Below are 16084 nucleotides of genomic sequence, written 5' to 3' on the forward strand. Positions count from 1 at the left end.
CTGTGACCAGCAAATCCGTGCTCTGGTGGGCTGAATAACAAACTATAACATCGGAATATTACTCCACCAGAGCCAACCTAACTCACTAATCAGTCGGTATCAGTGTTGCTGTGAAGCCTTTAACTATCTCTCTTTCCCTCTCAGACCAAAGAGAAAAAAGAGACAGCCAAGACATAGTCACCCCGTCCGACATCATCAACAAACAAAAAGCCCACAAAGAGACGAGCCATCCAGCCAGCCAGCCACCATCTTAACAGGCTGCTGAAAGAGGCACACATTGAGAGAAAAGAGGCTAATTCTTATTTTGATCAACAGGTAAGCAGAACCAAAAGAAACACTACTAACACAAACACACACCATGCATATAGCACACAGTCCTCTGTGGTGCAGTGACATTGTATACGGTTAAAAAAACGCAACCCGCGATGCACGGTAGGAGTTGTAGATGGCGAAAATGCATGCTCTCGGACAAGTGGGAAAATCGTCTTAAAAAAAAAAAGGGAAGCCGGGCTATCAGTGGTGCGTTTAGGAAGCAAAATGTTGCTCTGCTAGCTGTTTGTAGTTTTACGACGGGCAGCAGTCGGTTTGCGTCTTATGTAACTAACGGCCTGAGCAGCGTCGGTAAGGAAAAGCTGCTGAATGAGAGAGAGGAAAAAGAGCAGCACCGCTTTGAATTCACATGGCAATTTACATTTAGGTTAGGACACCCAAACGCCACACTAATACAAATTGAGGGGGCTACTGGGGGACGGCTACTGCTTTGATTGAGACTGAGTTTCAAGGCAAAACGACAAGGGGACGTGGAGTGACTTACTCGAATCAAGTAGGTTTTTTTTTTTTAATAAGTTCTGTTTCTTGTTTTTGACATTCATTTACGATAAGTGGCATCCCGACTGAGCTGCGTTAGAAATGCGACGACTTTGTGAGTGATTTTAGCCACTTCAAGACAGCACCCGTGTGACTACTGTGTGTAACTTTTTCTGTAATTTTTCATTGATAACTTTTTTCATCACTTTTGTGACTGCGAACTACTCAAGTTCAGACTTATTGGTCCTCCGAATGACGCACGTCGTAGAGAAAGGGGGAAAAGAGTTTTGAGCCAAAAGGTGGCCACAGTTAAGATGCTTGTAGTTTTGAGAGCTCAAAGTTGACAAGTGTTGCAACTTCACATCAAAGAGATGGTGATTATCCAGCGGTTTACTGCCGATATGGCGCTGTTTTTGCACCTCTTTCATTGTTAGCGAGCTGGCGAGCGCATGGTGGATGTGAAATGTCGTAAAAGATTCCCCCCAAACATCCTGTCACAACAGCTTGAAACACCAATTTATTATCTTAAGATGTCGCGCAGTTACTTATTAGTTATTGTTGTTGTTGTTGTTGTTGTGAAACTTTTCCTGAGTGATGCCGGGAAGCCTGAGTTGCATTTCCACTCAACTTTGAGAAAGTTGCCCCCCCCTCCTCCTCCTCCTCTGTGTTGTAAGTAACTGTGATGTTCCTTTGAGATAAGGGAGCCGGGTAGGCATGACAACTCTGTGGGGAGAGAAGAGTATGTGAAGCCAGTACAATGAGGCACACACTGCAAGGAAGCTTTTTACATAGTCCTTCACAGTTCTCAAATTCTGGACCCTAAACTACTGCTTATGTGTGGGACGACTTTTGTTTAACAGATAACCTCAGTCTTTTTTTTTTTTTAAATATATACTAGAGGAGGTTCATAGCACTTTTAAGGAGACTAAACACTTGTTTAAATTTGTCAAAGTAGACAGTTTGAGTTTTACTTAGTTTTAAATCTATTTATTCGGATAACCGTGCACCGTTTGGAAAACTTTTTTTTTTTTAGAAAGTTTTTTTTTAGATGCAAAGCATGTCCATCGGCATTTCACTGTCACGTAGTAGTTTGCTCATTTATCATACAAAGTGAAACTTTTAAAATTGATATCAGGATTTAGACTGATAATCGTAACATTCTCTGGACGTTCTTGCTTTCTGTTAGGACCCTAAAGTTACACAAGACAACAATTGCTCTGACAACCTGGCAGACTTGTTCCATCACAACAGGGAATGGTTTTAAAAACACAAGGATCACCTTGGAAAAAAACAAACCCAACATTATTTCTGATTGGTGAAACTTTTAAAGTTGGATTTTGCTTGGCAGCTTTAGAAGCGTACTGGTACACCTCTAAGTATTTATTAGAACTTTCTCAGCATTTAACATTTGACATAAGGGACACGACAAATGTAAAAAAAAAGGAAAAAAAGAAAAATTCTGTTAGATTCAGGATGGTGACAAGTTTGTTTAAAAAAGAACGGACGTCTAAAAATAACAAACACAAAGTTTTCAAACTTGAATTTAGTTAATATTTTTTAAATAGAAGCTGAATATAATTTGGGTGACATAGATCACAGTGTAAAACTTTCTAACAAGTTAAATTGCTATTTATCTTTGTTTTAGCACTAGGTAGTAGTTTTAAACTCACAATGGCACCTTTAGATTCTCTATATAACATTAGAATCTCGTTCCTTCAGCTGACAATAACTTTTAATTATCTTTGGTATACTTTTCACTGAGTTTTTTGCCGTCCTGTCATACCTCTTGTCCATGAATGTCCTCCCCCCAAAAACTTAGATATGACGCTCTCCTGCCTCGTATGCGCTCTTTTTTTCTCACTACGCAGCTACATGTCCAAATATTGTCTTCTTTAATCCACTTATGTAATGCATGTAATGTGCCTGCATGGAGCATTTCTAACATTTAACACGTTTCTTTAAAATGTGTTAAACATTTGATCTAACACATGAATCAACCTAGCTCTTTAACTTTGAAAACTTTTCCCTCCTTCCAGACACTGGATATTATTGTATCTTACGGCCTTGTTCGTAGCTGCTATTAAACGTCAAAACAGTTGACGACTTCCTAAAGAGAACCTCTGCTTGTAAAACTCTTTCCCGTATGTGTGTGAGAGAGACAGAGTGGGAGAGGGACTTTTTCCTGTGTGTGTGTGTGTGTGCGTGTGTGTGTGTGTGTGGAGACAGCCATGGCTTACTCATATGGCTGCAATATGTGAAGTCTCTGCGGTGGAACTGGGAAGAGAGAAAGTTCTGAGAGAAAAAGACGCTATCAGTGAGGGAAAGAGAGAGAGAGAGAGAGAACACATGGAGCGAGGGAAGTCAGAAATGTCCTGTTCAACTAGCTGGAATGTATCTCCTGTGTTTTATTGATGGTTGGATGTTCTGTAAGACACAAGGAACAACTGTAGTGATTTTGTGGGCTGCCATGCAATTTTCTTTGGTTGCTCCGAAGCGGCGCTGCGGCGCGAGGGAAAAAAGTTTGAGATGGAGAGAAAAAGTCCTGACAGCATGATGCTATAAAGTAGAAAATGTATGCTACCTACACCATATTTTCTTCTTTAAGTATATCATATATAGTCATGATAATTAGTAATTAAAGAAGAGTTTACTATTTCGTTATTAAGTTTTGTAAAAACTTTTTTTTATACAGTTGGTATAACTTCCAAAAAACTTTTCTGTAAGTTCAAGAACTAAAGCAATACAAGGAAGAAGACAAGTGCTCTCTCAGAACAATATCCAAGAAAGTGCACATCAATACACAAACAAACCTTTTTTATTTTGCAATTAATAAGTCAAGACCTTGCACAGTAAAATCCATAAACTCACCTGCGCTTTATAACAGTTTGACCAAATTTAAAAAGTGTACAGGAAGGATAAAAGTTAGTCAATTGACGATTGCTAAACTGCTGCTGTCAATAAAAACGTGTTCCAGTATCTGCTCCACATGAACCAGTAGCAGTTTTAGGGCCATGTTAAGTCTTTTATTTGCTTTACATTACCCGCTAAAATCTGTCATTCTTACAGGGGAGTTCAAGTAATAACTCCTGAAATATAACCTCAGCCTCTCATTCAGCACCGTCTCCCTCTCTGCTTATAGTCTGCTTGTCTTTCTCAAAGTGTTTCATGATGTATCACATTTAGTATTGGCTTATATTACTATTCTTTAAACTGGCATTTTGTGGCTGGATTGCAATTTAGCATGTTAGTAAATTAGGTGTTACCATATATAAAGACAGTGATTCTAAGGATTCCCCCAAAGGTCAGTTGAGCTTAATATTTTGTATTGTCAAGACAGTCAACTAAGTTCACTCTTACTGGAGTGTCTAAAGTGGCACTAGATGTTTTCATAAAAGTTTTGAGTTTAATCAGCGCTTGTTCTTTTGTGTGTTTTTACGTGCCATATGACATTTACAGAAGATCTCAATACCCACCTAAAGGTCCTGTATCAATACAGGACACCAATCCAATATTTACAATAAACCAGTTAAAATCTATTTGACCTTACGGAAGATCAGAAGGGATAGGATGCTGTTTCCTTAAAATTGTTCCTCTTCCATGTGTACACACAACATCCGTCTCTCTCTCTCATTTCTGATCCCATTTATTTCTGAACTGTCTTAACCCTCATTGTTTCCAATAAGCAGGAAAAGATAGCATCTATTAGAGCAATCAGCCGTTCTTCATCTCAGCCCGGCCTGCAGTTCAGATAAAGGAAAAGCTCCATTTGTCACGGATAGTTTATTTAAAAGGAGGAAGAAAAAAAGCGACCTCTTTGTAAGGCTTCTGGCTCTCTTGGCTCATGTCTCTGTGGCTCGCACTCCTTTATTACCCAGTCTCTTGTTTTGCTCATATCCCAAAGACACAATTGTTTTAAACTTATTTCACTGTCTGGGGGCATTGTTTTGGCTCTTTCATCCCTTTTTATATTAGCCGCTTGTGAGGACGGCGATACAGGGATTTAAGCCTTTTTTCTACTCTTACATTTACTGGAAGTCACTCTTGGAAACGAGTGTCTGCTAAATGCCCAAAATGTCATCCACGCTCTGTCTGTGGTTAGTACAGCCTTGTTTAGGCCTGACTTTGCCTCTAATGTCTTTGGTTTATTTTAGACTTTTAAGTCTGTCTTTTAGACGGCCTGCTTCAGATAACGAGCACATGGTCTTGGTTTAGGGTGAAATGATTCTTTTTTTCCCCCCTGTCTTTTAGTGTTTTTGGGACAGACAAATCCTAAATATGGGGCAATTTTTCAGCCTTTGATCTGGGAGAGTAAATAATCCTCCTGTCACGATAGAGGGGAGGCTGATAAAAGTGGCGGTGGTTGAGAGGATTTTTGGTATATAGAAGTAGAAGGTGGTGACACAGGCAGCAGGATGGTCTTGTGGTTAAAGAGACTAAGGTTAAAAAAAAAAACCCAACAACCTCAGAACACCTTATTTCTCTTCACAACTTACTGTCTGTAAAGTCCCAAACACCTCCAGTAAATAACACTACTTCTAAAATGACACATTTAGCAAGGTTGGAAATACTATCAAAAGTTTGTCTCCTGTGCTGGTTTACCAGACCTTGGTTCTCTGACAAAACCTTTTATTTTTGGTGACATGTTTTGACTTTTGACTGCTTTGACTCAGCATCGACGCGCTCATCCTTCCGCTGCACTGAGATGTTCACTTATCATCGCTCATGTGAGACGAACACCAAAGCATTTCTTCTGAAGGCTGCGTTCAATCAACCTCCAAATCATTTCTATTTAAAAAGTGAAAAACAGCTCCGTTGTTCCCAGCTGTTTAAAAAAAAAGTAGCCTTTAATGAGAAGAATATTCAATTGAAGTACAAAAATTTTGTGTTTTTATTTTGTATACCTTGGACATGTTTGACAGATCTAACTTTGAGCTTTGATCATATAGTCACAGTATGCACATTTTGCATCAGTCCCAAACATTTAGTGCGGACTGTCCTCAGATTCCAGCTTCCAGGTTTGAAGGGTTTTGAAAGGACGCGAAAAGGACTCGCATGTTTACGAATGTTTGTCAGAAGGAGAAATATGTAGCTTTCCTACAAACAGTGGTCAGTACGTATCTCGACACAAAATCCACTGATTGTGTTTGGTCTTGGAAGTCTGATCCGATTTTGTGCGAATAAACAAAACTCCCATGTGTTTTCAATGTTAGTGAAACAGAGATTTTAATGCCAAAGCTTGGGGTTGCCTCTGCTTATTTGTCTGAACTCTGCGTTAAAAGATGACTCTCAATATGTTTATATGGAGACTAAATATAGTCCAGAAGCTTATTTACACTCCTTTAAGTTAGTGACATTTCTTTTGTCCACTGGCGTTGTCGGTCATTTAGTAATAATAGCTTATAAAACCTTCCTTTTTTACAGCTTCACATTTAAAAATGAAGCCCCAAACTAAAAAGCTAAAGTCCAATTACAAAAACGTGTAACTCAAATTGATGAATAATGAGCCAAAACCTGCAGCAAAAATCATTAAAGAGCTATCAATTTCACAATTGAGGTGGAGCATGGGGGAATGCACAATTAATTTTTTTAAAGGTTTCTTTTCCTTTATTTAGAGTAAGGAGTGGATATAGTCAGAAATGGGAGAGAATGGGGACTGACATGTGGGAAAGCAGTCACAGGTCAGACTCGAACCTGTGACCGCCCGCCTGGAGGACTTCAGCCTCCACACATGGGGCGTCCACACTAACCACTATAGGCTACTGGCGCCCTATGCATAATGAATTTGACTGAGATCCAGTGCTTCTATTTCTCATGGCATCATTATTTTATGAAATTGTGCTTTGTCGAGTACATCAAACATCCCGTCAGCTGTCACATAACGACCTCATAGTTACAGCACAGCAGCCAGAACCTTTTATTTTTGTCATGTCTGCTCCCCTTTACAAATTTCCTGGTGATGTCGGTGTAATATTTAACATATGAGGGTATTAGAGCTTGTTTTGTTAATGACGAAGCAAAAAAAGAACAACTTCAAAATGACTTAAGAGGTAATCCATCACGGTTAAAATGCAGCTTGTTTGAAATGTGTTGAAAGATTATTTAGCTTTATTTCTTTCTGTTGAGGTTCATTATTTACCTACAATGTCGTGTAAAGTAAAGCTCACAGACGCACAGAAATGTGGAAGTGTATTCAGAAAAAAAACTTACTACCAATCTTGTAACGTTAGTTTTCATATTAAGAATGGAACAGTTCTTAGGTTTAGCAAGACCCCTCAAGTTATTATGATTTCTCTTTCATTCTTTGTCAAGAACTTACAAAAGTTTTGCATATGGCATACATTTGTTGTCAACAGTGATATTAAGAATCGAATAGTATACATTGAAAGTTCTCTAAATGTAACTTTTCTTTTTGCTAGAGGTCAGATTTAGAGTTAGGAGATAAAGTATTATTTATGTACTTATTGGAATGTATGTATTATGGGAATGATTTTGGTCTATGAGACTGTATATTATAATGACGAGATAAGGGCGATCATAAGGAAAAGATCGTATGGGGACAGTAAATGCAACCTGAAGCTGTAAAAGTGCATCCAAACTTGCGCTCTCCTGAGCACATTTGTGTACTGTTCTCGAGTGTTTGGTGAGCGAGTCTTGCCATCTATAAATTCTTAGTTTTCAACACAGCACACAGCAGGCATAGAGCGAAAATTATCAACGGAAAATGTGAAAGCAGCATAAGTGGCATAAATTTGAATATGATTTATGTTGTAAGCCTCTTTGTGTCGAGGCTGAAAAGCCTGTGCAGCACGCAGATGGAGAGAGTACCGACACATTTTCCTCAAGTACTGTGTGCTTAATTCAGCGAGACTTTTCACGAGTAGAAGTGGCAGGGGTTTTTTTTTTGTAATTTTTTTCATTGAGGAAGCAACATGGGTAAAAGTTGTCTTTTTTTTTTTAAACGAGTATACAGCTGATTAATTTGACATGAAATAAAGTCATTTGATTTTATGCAAGTTGGAAAGTCACCCACTGTGACGCTAAACATTCACCTGGTGCTTTATAGTGAGAAAGAAATCAAGTATTTCACACTCTTGCAAGTCTAACATGTGTTCTAAATCAACTTGTTATCGTGTGCATGACCTATGAGAGCTACAATATCTGCTTTTAATCCAAAAACAATCTTTCTGGAGACACTATCAAGCCAAATTTGAGCCACCTAAGAAGTGTGATTGATGCTTCGAAGCTGTAACTCCACATATTTCAATAATATGCAATCAGAAAACACACAACCTGTCAGGCTTGTCCTGCGGTGTCGCTTTCACCTCCAGACAGTTCAGCCTTGCTGACTGAAGGCTATCAGTTATTACAATGGTCCATCATCACTTATCTGCTTCCGTTGAGCTCAAATCTGTCTTATCTGCTGCTTGGTTTCTGACGCACTGACTGTTTATATACTGATGGTTAACTGTCTCTTCTATCCACAGTCACACCAAGAACTCGCACGCTCACTTACAAAGATGAAGCCTGATTTCATATCTGACAAATTAGCAGCTTTTCATGTCTGTGTTTCACTCTTTCCCCTTCTCCTTCTCCTCCCCCCCTGTTTCTGTCTATCTCTCCATCTCTCTCACTTTCAGTGTATTGCACGACACCAAGACTGTCGGCGTCACGTGTGCTTGATCACAGTGTAAGCACTGTCACAATGTGTGATTTACTCCGCCGGTACATTGCATTGAACTTTCCTTTCAAGTGTAAATACACACTGACATTTGTTTGCTATTGTGATCTCTCTCAGTCACAATAGTATTTCTTCAAAGTTTTGATGTGCCACTTTCCTCTGCACCTTTTCTCTCCCGGTGTGTGTTTCGCAGTCATTTAGCGCTATCGCTAGGAAACGGCCGTTTTAAGTCACGGATGGATGTGCTCATGTGCACGTAACATTTATCCTTTCATCTGTGACATGGTTTAACACTGTGCAGTTTCTCATTGTGGCTCTGTGTGTTTTCCTTGTCCTTTTTGTGTGTATATGTGTGTGTGATGGAGTATAAAGTATGAAGCTTTTTGCTTTATTTCTAAAGCATTGTTAACATTTCATACCTGCAGAAGAAAGAGATTCATTTTGCTGCTTTGAAAACCCTTTCTCTCTCTCTCTCTCTCTCGCGCGCACATTCGCTCTCTCTCTCCTTCTTACACACACACACACATACACACACACATACACATACAGCCCCATTAGTATTGTAGTCTGGGATCTGGCTAAAACATCTGGTGGCTGAGTAACTTTTCAAAGTAGTCTTTGTCCTCACTGTGTGTATATGAACGTGTGTGTGTGTCTGTGTCTGTGCGTGTGTGTGTGTGTGTGTGTGTGTGTGTGTGTGTGTGTATTTGTGCATGTGTAATAAGGGGCAGACTTTTTATGGCGTCCCGTCAAATTAAAACTATGATTTAAACAACTAACATGTTTTTTTTCTTGGGTTAAGCGAATAGCCACACCAGACCCTGCAGATTGTTTTGTGTGTTTTCTGGCTGTGTTTGGACTGTAGTGGAAAAGCATTAAAACACAGATTATGGGAGGATTTAGAAACTGTAATTCATGAATAGACAGTCTGGCGTGTAGTATTATTTTATTCATGTAACGTTGGCTAGCTGCTCCACAGCAGGGAGATGAGAAGAAGGGAGCACGGGGAGAAGTGACGCCCTCGAAATTTGGCTCCAGTCTTGCTTGACATTTTGACCCAAATCTGAAGGAACTGTAGAAAAGTGATGCGAAACGGCAAACTTCACCTGTGCTCTGCAGGGTGAGGTCGAGCTTGGTCTTTTTTTGAGTGATGCTGTTAAATCATCCTGCTGTAGCAGCTCTGGGCTTTAGAGGATTCAGCCCTGCAGACACTTTGAGCAGATACCTTCAGGGCTTCTCTTCAAGCCACGCACACTTTGAAAGATGCAGGGATTCATCTTCTCTCACCGCACTAAACAGTGCTTATTCAGCATATTTAAAGGTGAAGCATCTTGTCCTGGTAGCAAAAAAAAAACCCTTTGGTTTAATGCATGTATCAAGTGTAATGTAGGGAATTCCTTTGACGTTAAAGAAAGCGGTTGACTCTTAGATTTCCACAACCTTTTGGTTCTGGTAGAATTGTTTTAGATTTTGCTTATGTGACTTTCATTTGCACTCTATCAGGTGACAATGACGGGGTCCTATCAGTCGCTGTTTAATAGATGGAGTAGTGATTTAGCACAAAATCTTTTAAAAGAAGGAATAAAATGATACGCTTCTTGTTGTAATCTAAGCAAGGATTGACACTTTCACCTAAAATAACTATTTTTTATCATCAATTGATTGTTGAAATATTGTCAAACTGAGCTGCTTTAGTTAATCAGTTATTGCAAGACAATATGGCAGCCACTAAGGCTCCCACTGACAGTTCATTAGTTTAAGTTTCAGCTTCTCATATGTGATTCATTTCTTGCTTTTATTAGTCTCATACAATCTGATGTAGTGAAAACCGTTGTGGTTTGAGTTATTCATCTGACAGAATAAGTCACTCAAAGGCTTTGCATTAAGCTGTGAAAAGCCACTTTTCAGAGTTTGTGAAATTTGTATATAGATCAATTGATAAATTAATTTAGATGATATAGATTTACTGATCCTGGACATTAAATATTTCAGAGCTTTCACAACCATTCTTGCATGATTTCCTTTTTCCTGCTGTGGAATTTATTTAATCTTTGTATTTAGTTCAAACAAAACATTTTGGATCATGTTCACAAACTCAGAATGCTTCTAAGATGTAACTGCAGGTGAACAGTACAGCGTGATCACATTCTCCAATGAAGTGATTTATCATTCAGTTACATTACCAAAGTTTATTATTTGAGGCTCATAATATCAGTTTTGGATTAATTGCAGGGCTCAAACATGTATGTTTGTTCAGGTTACAGTTCTCTATAACATCTCAAACCATACCTTTAAACCCCCTTCAGGCCTCACCTTTGGGGCCTAAACATGTGGAGACCTGAGCGATTCAACAATTTGGTTAGTGTCAGAATGTTTCGTATGATAGAAACATGATTGTCAGCATGTTTAAAATAAATCTGACTTAAAGGGGAAGAAGCGGCCTCTGAAGGATCAGATAAATGATATTTGTCGTGGTCAGCGTGTTTTTTTATTATCATCTCACGAAAGACAGAAGTGTGTGTGTGTGTGTGTGTGTGTGTGTGTGTGTGTGTGTGTGTGTGTGTGTGTGTGTGTGTGTGTGTGTGTGTGTGTGTGTGTGTGTGTGTGTGTGTGTGTGTGTGTGTGTGTGTGTGTGTGTGTGTGTGTGTGTGTGTGTGTGTGTGTGTGTGTGTGTGTGTGTGTGTGTGTGTGTGTGTGTGTGTGTGTGTGTGTGTGTGTGTGTGTGTGTGTGTGTGTGTGTGTGTGTGTGTGTGTGTGTAAAGATGGATGATAGAGAGAGGGAGGTGGTTTCTTTTTTGAAATGGAAATGAAGGGGGCACACATCTGGGGGTCTTTGAGACTTTTGTTTGGGGGAGACAGAAAAGGTGGGTGTCAGAGGCCCACAGTCACAAGTGTGTGTGTGTGGATAATATAGGAGTTGGGGGTGAGAATGAATGATAAAAAAAAAAAGGGAAGAGGAAAGGGCAGTTTTTCATTTCTGGGGAAGTAGGAGATAAGAAAAAAGGGCGGGGGGGGGAGGGTGTCTTTGGTTGGTGTTGGCCTGTGGAGAGAGAGAAAGAGGGATGGATGGATCGATTAATGGTCGGAGGAAGTGAGACAAAGGATCAGTCAATAAAGGAAATATAGAAGAGGGAAGGAAAAGGAAATGTTTCAAACAGTTAGGTGGAAATAGATCAAGAAAAGGAAATCAGAAGGATGAATGGACAGAAGGACGGATGAGGAACTTAAAGACCCAGCAGCATTTGCATAGGAGGAGAGGGAGGAGGGAGCAAAGGGGCCAAAAGATCACTCGCTATAGTCCAAAACTTTACGGCTGACAGTTAAATTTACTCTGGTGCTGTGTGTGTGTGTGTGTGTGAGTGTGTTTGTGTGGGTTTGTGTGTGTCAGGGTGGGGGAAAAGCTCAGTGGGGGGGCCTGGGGTTTGTTCTGCAACATGGCTTTTAGGCTTTTTAGTGCTTCACTCACAAGTTGTCCCTTTTTTCTTTGGAGGCCGGTTTCACCTAGCTGTGAGAATCTCTCCCTTTTTGCGCTCTCTCTCTCTCTCTCTCTCAGAGGAATCAGGGAGTGACTTAACTGATTACATTTTATTCCACTCCCATATAAAAATGTCAGTGATGTGTTGAATAAGGAGGACGTTGGAGAAACCAGCCCGGATGACGTGCCTTGACAGATCAACTGTAATTTTTGTGATCTCTTCAGTCGGCCACTCCCTTCAGTATCTTTTGTTCTTTCAGGGGCTTGGACATCTTTAACTTTGAATACCTGTGTGATAAAAAGAAATGCGTGCCTTCAGATATAGAGTGAACTTATTGCGTCTGAACGACATTTAAATAAAACCGTTCCGATTAAACCTTTCACAATGTGTCTACCATCAAAGAAGTGCTCCTTATGTTGTTGTTGTTTACAACTAATAAAAACAACTCAGGATTAGTTTGACGAGGTGTGAAGTAAAGAAGGACTCAGAATTTATCTCCCCTGCTACTTAAAAGAGCTTTAAAAAGAAGTCAAGCTTTGAAGGAACAGATATAAACATAGTTCATGCTTTATTTTTCAGGGTGAGTTGAAGTACTTTTAACTGTTGTAGGGAGCATTCAAGTCTCTTTTGAGTAAAACTTAACAATAACAATGCAGCTGCAATTTACAGAAAAATAAAAGACATAAAGAAACGAGTGAAGTATATGTGAAGTGAAAAGATAAAGCAGAAAAGTAAGCAAAAGTTGTTGAAAAACTGGGACTCCATTTTTGTGTGTGCCGAAACTCATCTTTGGATAAATTCTGTGCATTAAAGGCACCTCAACAACTCACTTTTCAGCCATTTATTGGTTGCTTCTGTCCTTAAATTGTGCAAAAATTTAACGTTTTTATAGATTCAAATTGAGGATACATTTAACTGAAGCTCAGAAAAGTCAGGAAGATTTGGAGATGCATTTCGTGTGATGCTATCCCTTACAAAAAAAAGAATCCTTTGGGGCGCCGCTAGTGTAGTGGTTAGTGCGCAAACCCCATGTATGTAGGCTGTAGTCCTCCAAACGGACGGCACGGGTTTGAATCCGACCTGTGGCTTCTTTCCGGCATGTCATTCCCCACTCTCTCTCTCTCTCTCTCTCTTGATTACTGACTAAATCCACTGTCCTATTTCTAAAGGAGGGCATAAAAAAATGAAAACCTTCATGCAGTGTCAGAAGGTTGAAAGATGCTTGATCATTCAGTAAACTGGTCCGTTTTTATAACTTCACATCTAAGGCAGTCATTACAAGTATTACTTTGCTTTCATTGCTGTTAAATCTCTGCAAGAAGCCGTGACTCCTTGTGTGATCATATTTAGCTTAGATTTGACATTAAAGTCCAGTTATTGAATGGAGTCCAGCCCCGAGTTGACATCAGTGTGGCCCTCAAACCTCCGAGTGCCGCCGCCATGATTGTGTTGAACAGGGAAAAGCTGCTTCACTTGGCCCGTGTGCAGATAGAAAGCTCTGGAAGGGAATATAAAGTCAACATTGTGGGTTGAAAACGTTCCGTTGTGTGTCTGCACATGTACGCGTTTGTGTGCGTTTTAAGTTTGTCCAGACATCTTTCCCGCCGTTTGCAGGAAATGTCCGATTCTACAGGCGTGGAAAGTGTGTCTGTGAGTGGATGTATGTTTAGGGGGGAGAGAGTGTGTAGCAGTATGTTTCTATCTGTGTGTGTGTGTTTGTGTGTGTTTGTGTGTTTGTGTGTGTGTGTGTGTGTGTGTGTGTGTGTTTGACTGACGTAATGTTTGAGCTTACCCAGACAGGGACAAACCAAATACATACACACACCCATACAGAGTTCTGTGCATGAGTGTGTGCGCTTAAAAATCATCAGATATGCCTGGCAAACCTACCAAATACATACACACACCCATACAGAGTTCTGTGCATGAGTGTGTGCGCTTAAAAATCATCAGATATGCCTGGCAAACCTTTTGGTGTGTGTGTGTGTGTGTGTGTGTGTGTGTGTGTGTGTGTGTGTGTGTGTGTGTGTGTGTGTGTGTGTGTGTGTGTGTGTGTGTGTGTGTGTGTGTGTGTGTGTGTGTGTGTGTGTGTGTGTGTGTGTGTGTGTGTGTGTGTGTGTGTGTGTGTGTGTGTGTGTGTGTGTGTGTGTGTGTGTGTGTGTGTGTGTGTGTGTGTGTGTGTGTGTGTGTGTGTGTGTGTGTGTGTGTGTGTCACGGCTGCAGTTTGTTTTCCGTATTTTTTTGGGGAAGGAAAGTCACCAATGCAAGCGTCAACAATCAGCATGTTGATTTATGCAGCTCCTAGTTTCTTCCATTACACCTACAACTACCACTGAAGCCGAGTTTGTTCTCCATTATTTTTGATGTATGAGAATCTTAGCTGTGGAGAGCAAGGTCAAAATCAACAGGCCTGTGTTGATTTATGAAGCTCCCGGTTTCCTGCTACTATCGTACATCAAGGCAGGACATCAACACCGTCCACGCAGGCTAATATAGAGGCTGTGTTGGCTGTGGTTGGTAAGTTTTCCTCCTTTTCCAGCCACAAACCGAGCTGTTTTCAAAAGAACAACAATTTCTGCTGTTTTTGTTACCAGTGGACCAAAACCTTTTTTTTTTTTCCTTGCAGTTTTCAAACTTTAAAGCTCCAGTGAGGAGTTTATAGCTCTTCATGAAGCAGACTGGATTACAAAGTGATGCCTCTTTATGTCCTCAAAGAGCAGGCAAGATAATCAGCATAACTATTGACCAATTCTACCCAAGAGGCAGGCATTATATAAAGATTTGATTTGACTGATTTACATTGAAGCTCCACAAAATATCATATTTCTATAGTGGATTAAGGCAGTTACCATATGTTGCCTCTGGTATACCGTATGGGGGAGCATTTGTTTCATGTGCCTTGGGCACACTTGCAAAAACTCCTTAGTTACTTCTAGTTTTCGGGTCGAGGTGCACAAATTCTTCACTCAGACTTTTATCTGGAGTTTCTCCTGCCAGCCTAGAATTCTTTCCGCAGAAAGTCAGAGTGAGCTGATGTGAGAACGCAGCAGGGTGAGGTCGGAAATCTCCAGCAACACTTGTAGTAAGAACATCATCTTTATTAACAAATTAGACCGCAGCAGGAGATATAATCAGGATAATTCACCGCGAGTGGGAGGGGTTGGTGACATTTATCGCAGGCGATCTTTGCACTACCTGACACGTACTTAAACTGCTGCATTATGTTTTCTGATCCCTAGTATGTTCTTGTCCACTCTTTTTACCATATTGTGATTCTGTCAAACTACACATAGCATTGATATAAAGGCACATATTCTGATTAAAGCATCGTACTCAGCGGTCTCAGTTGCTTCATCCACAACTTCCATGTCGTTTTTACGTCATGTCCTGCCTCAGGAGACCCCCCCCCCCCCCCCCCCGTTCTTTTTCTGTCCCTTTGACATGGACATTACTGTCAAATCTTGCTTTAAGGAAAATTATAACATAATGATTTCAATAAAAGTAATATAGGTAATAAATGCAATGAGAGGAACATGACTTTGACAGAGAAGTGGCAGTGTGGCAGTAACTTGCACGTGGAGTGTCAGAGTGTTGGAGCCGCACTTGAAAGCTCTGGGCGTTTCTGACAGTAATGAAAAGACAGGCCACACCTTTAACTAACTTTAATCTCACCAGCTGAAAGATCTGGTTGATCCAGGTCTCTGATGGTTTTCACAAGAGAGGGAGAGAGAGTTCCTGTTTTGACAATATTCTCTTGTCTGGTAACAAGTTTGCTAAAGCTCTATTGTTTATTGCATGTGCAGATAGCAACTGTCTACATTCTAAGGCCGGGGAACTTCACACAAACACCAGCAAACCTAAATCTCTGCAGAGTAGTAGAACATTTAAGAAACAAATCACTGAAAAAAAACACAATTATACATGTAGTGCATTATTTTGTCTTTTGTCTTTGTGTTTGCTTAATTATGGTTAACCTATGGCAGAGTATCATTCATTTGGTGGAAGGGTGTGAATCGAATCAAGAAAAATATCCATAAGATTTGGGAGTTTTTTTCTGAGTATGCACCTGTAGGGGCTTTGACTTACTTCTCCTGAAATCATGTTAGCACTATCACTGTTAATT

General features: G+C 40.1%; 1 protein-coding gene across 1 annotated transcript in view; it reads left to right on the forward strand.

Moving 5' to 3' along the window:
* The first annotated feature begins 328 nt into the window (after positions 1-328).
* The window catches only part of trps1 (trichorhinophalangeal syndrome I), a 109132-nt gene continuing 93376 nt past the window's right edge, over positions 329-16084 (forward strand). The window contains exon 1 of the mRNA XM_065947944.1: positions 329-823. The gene's annotated coding sequence lies outside the window, so the exon portion shown is untranslated. The remainder of the gene's footprint in view (positions 824-16084) is intronic.

The sequence above is a fragment of the Labrus bergylta genome, chromosome 19, assembly GCF_963930695.1.
Source record: "Labrus bergylta chromosome 19, fLabBer1.1, whole genome shotgun sequence".
Lineage (NCBI taxonomy): Eukaryota > Metazoa > Chordata > Actinopteri > Labriformes > Labridae > Labrus > Labrus bergylta.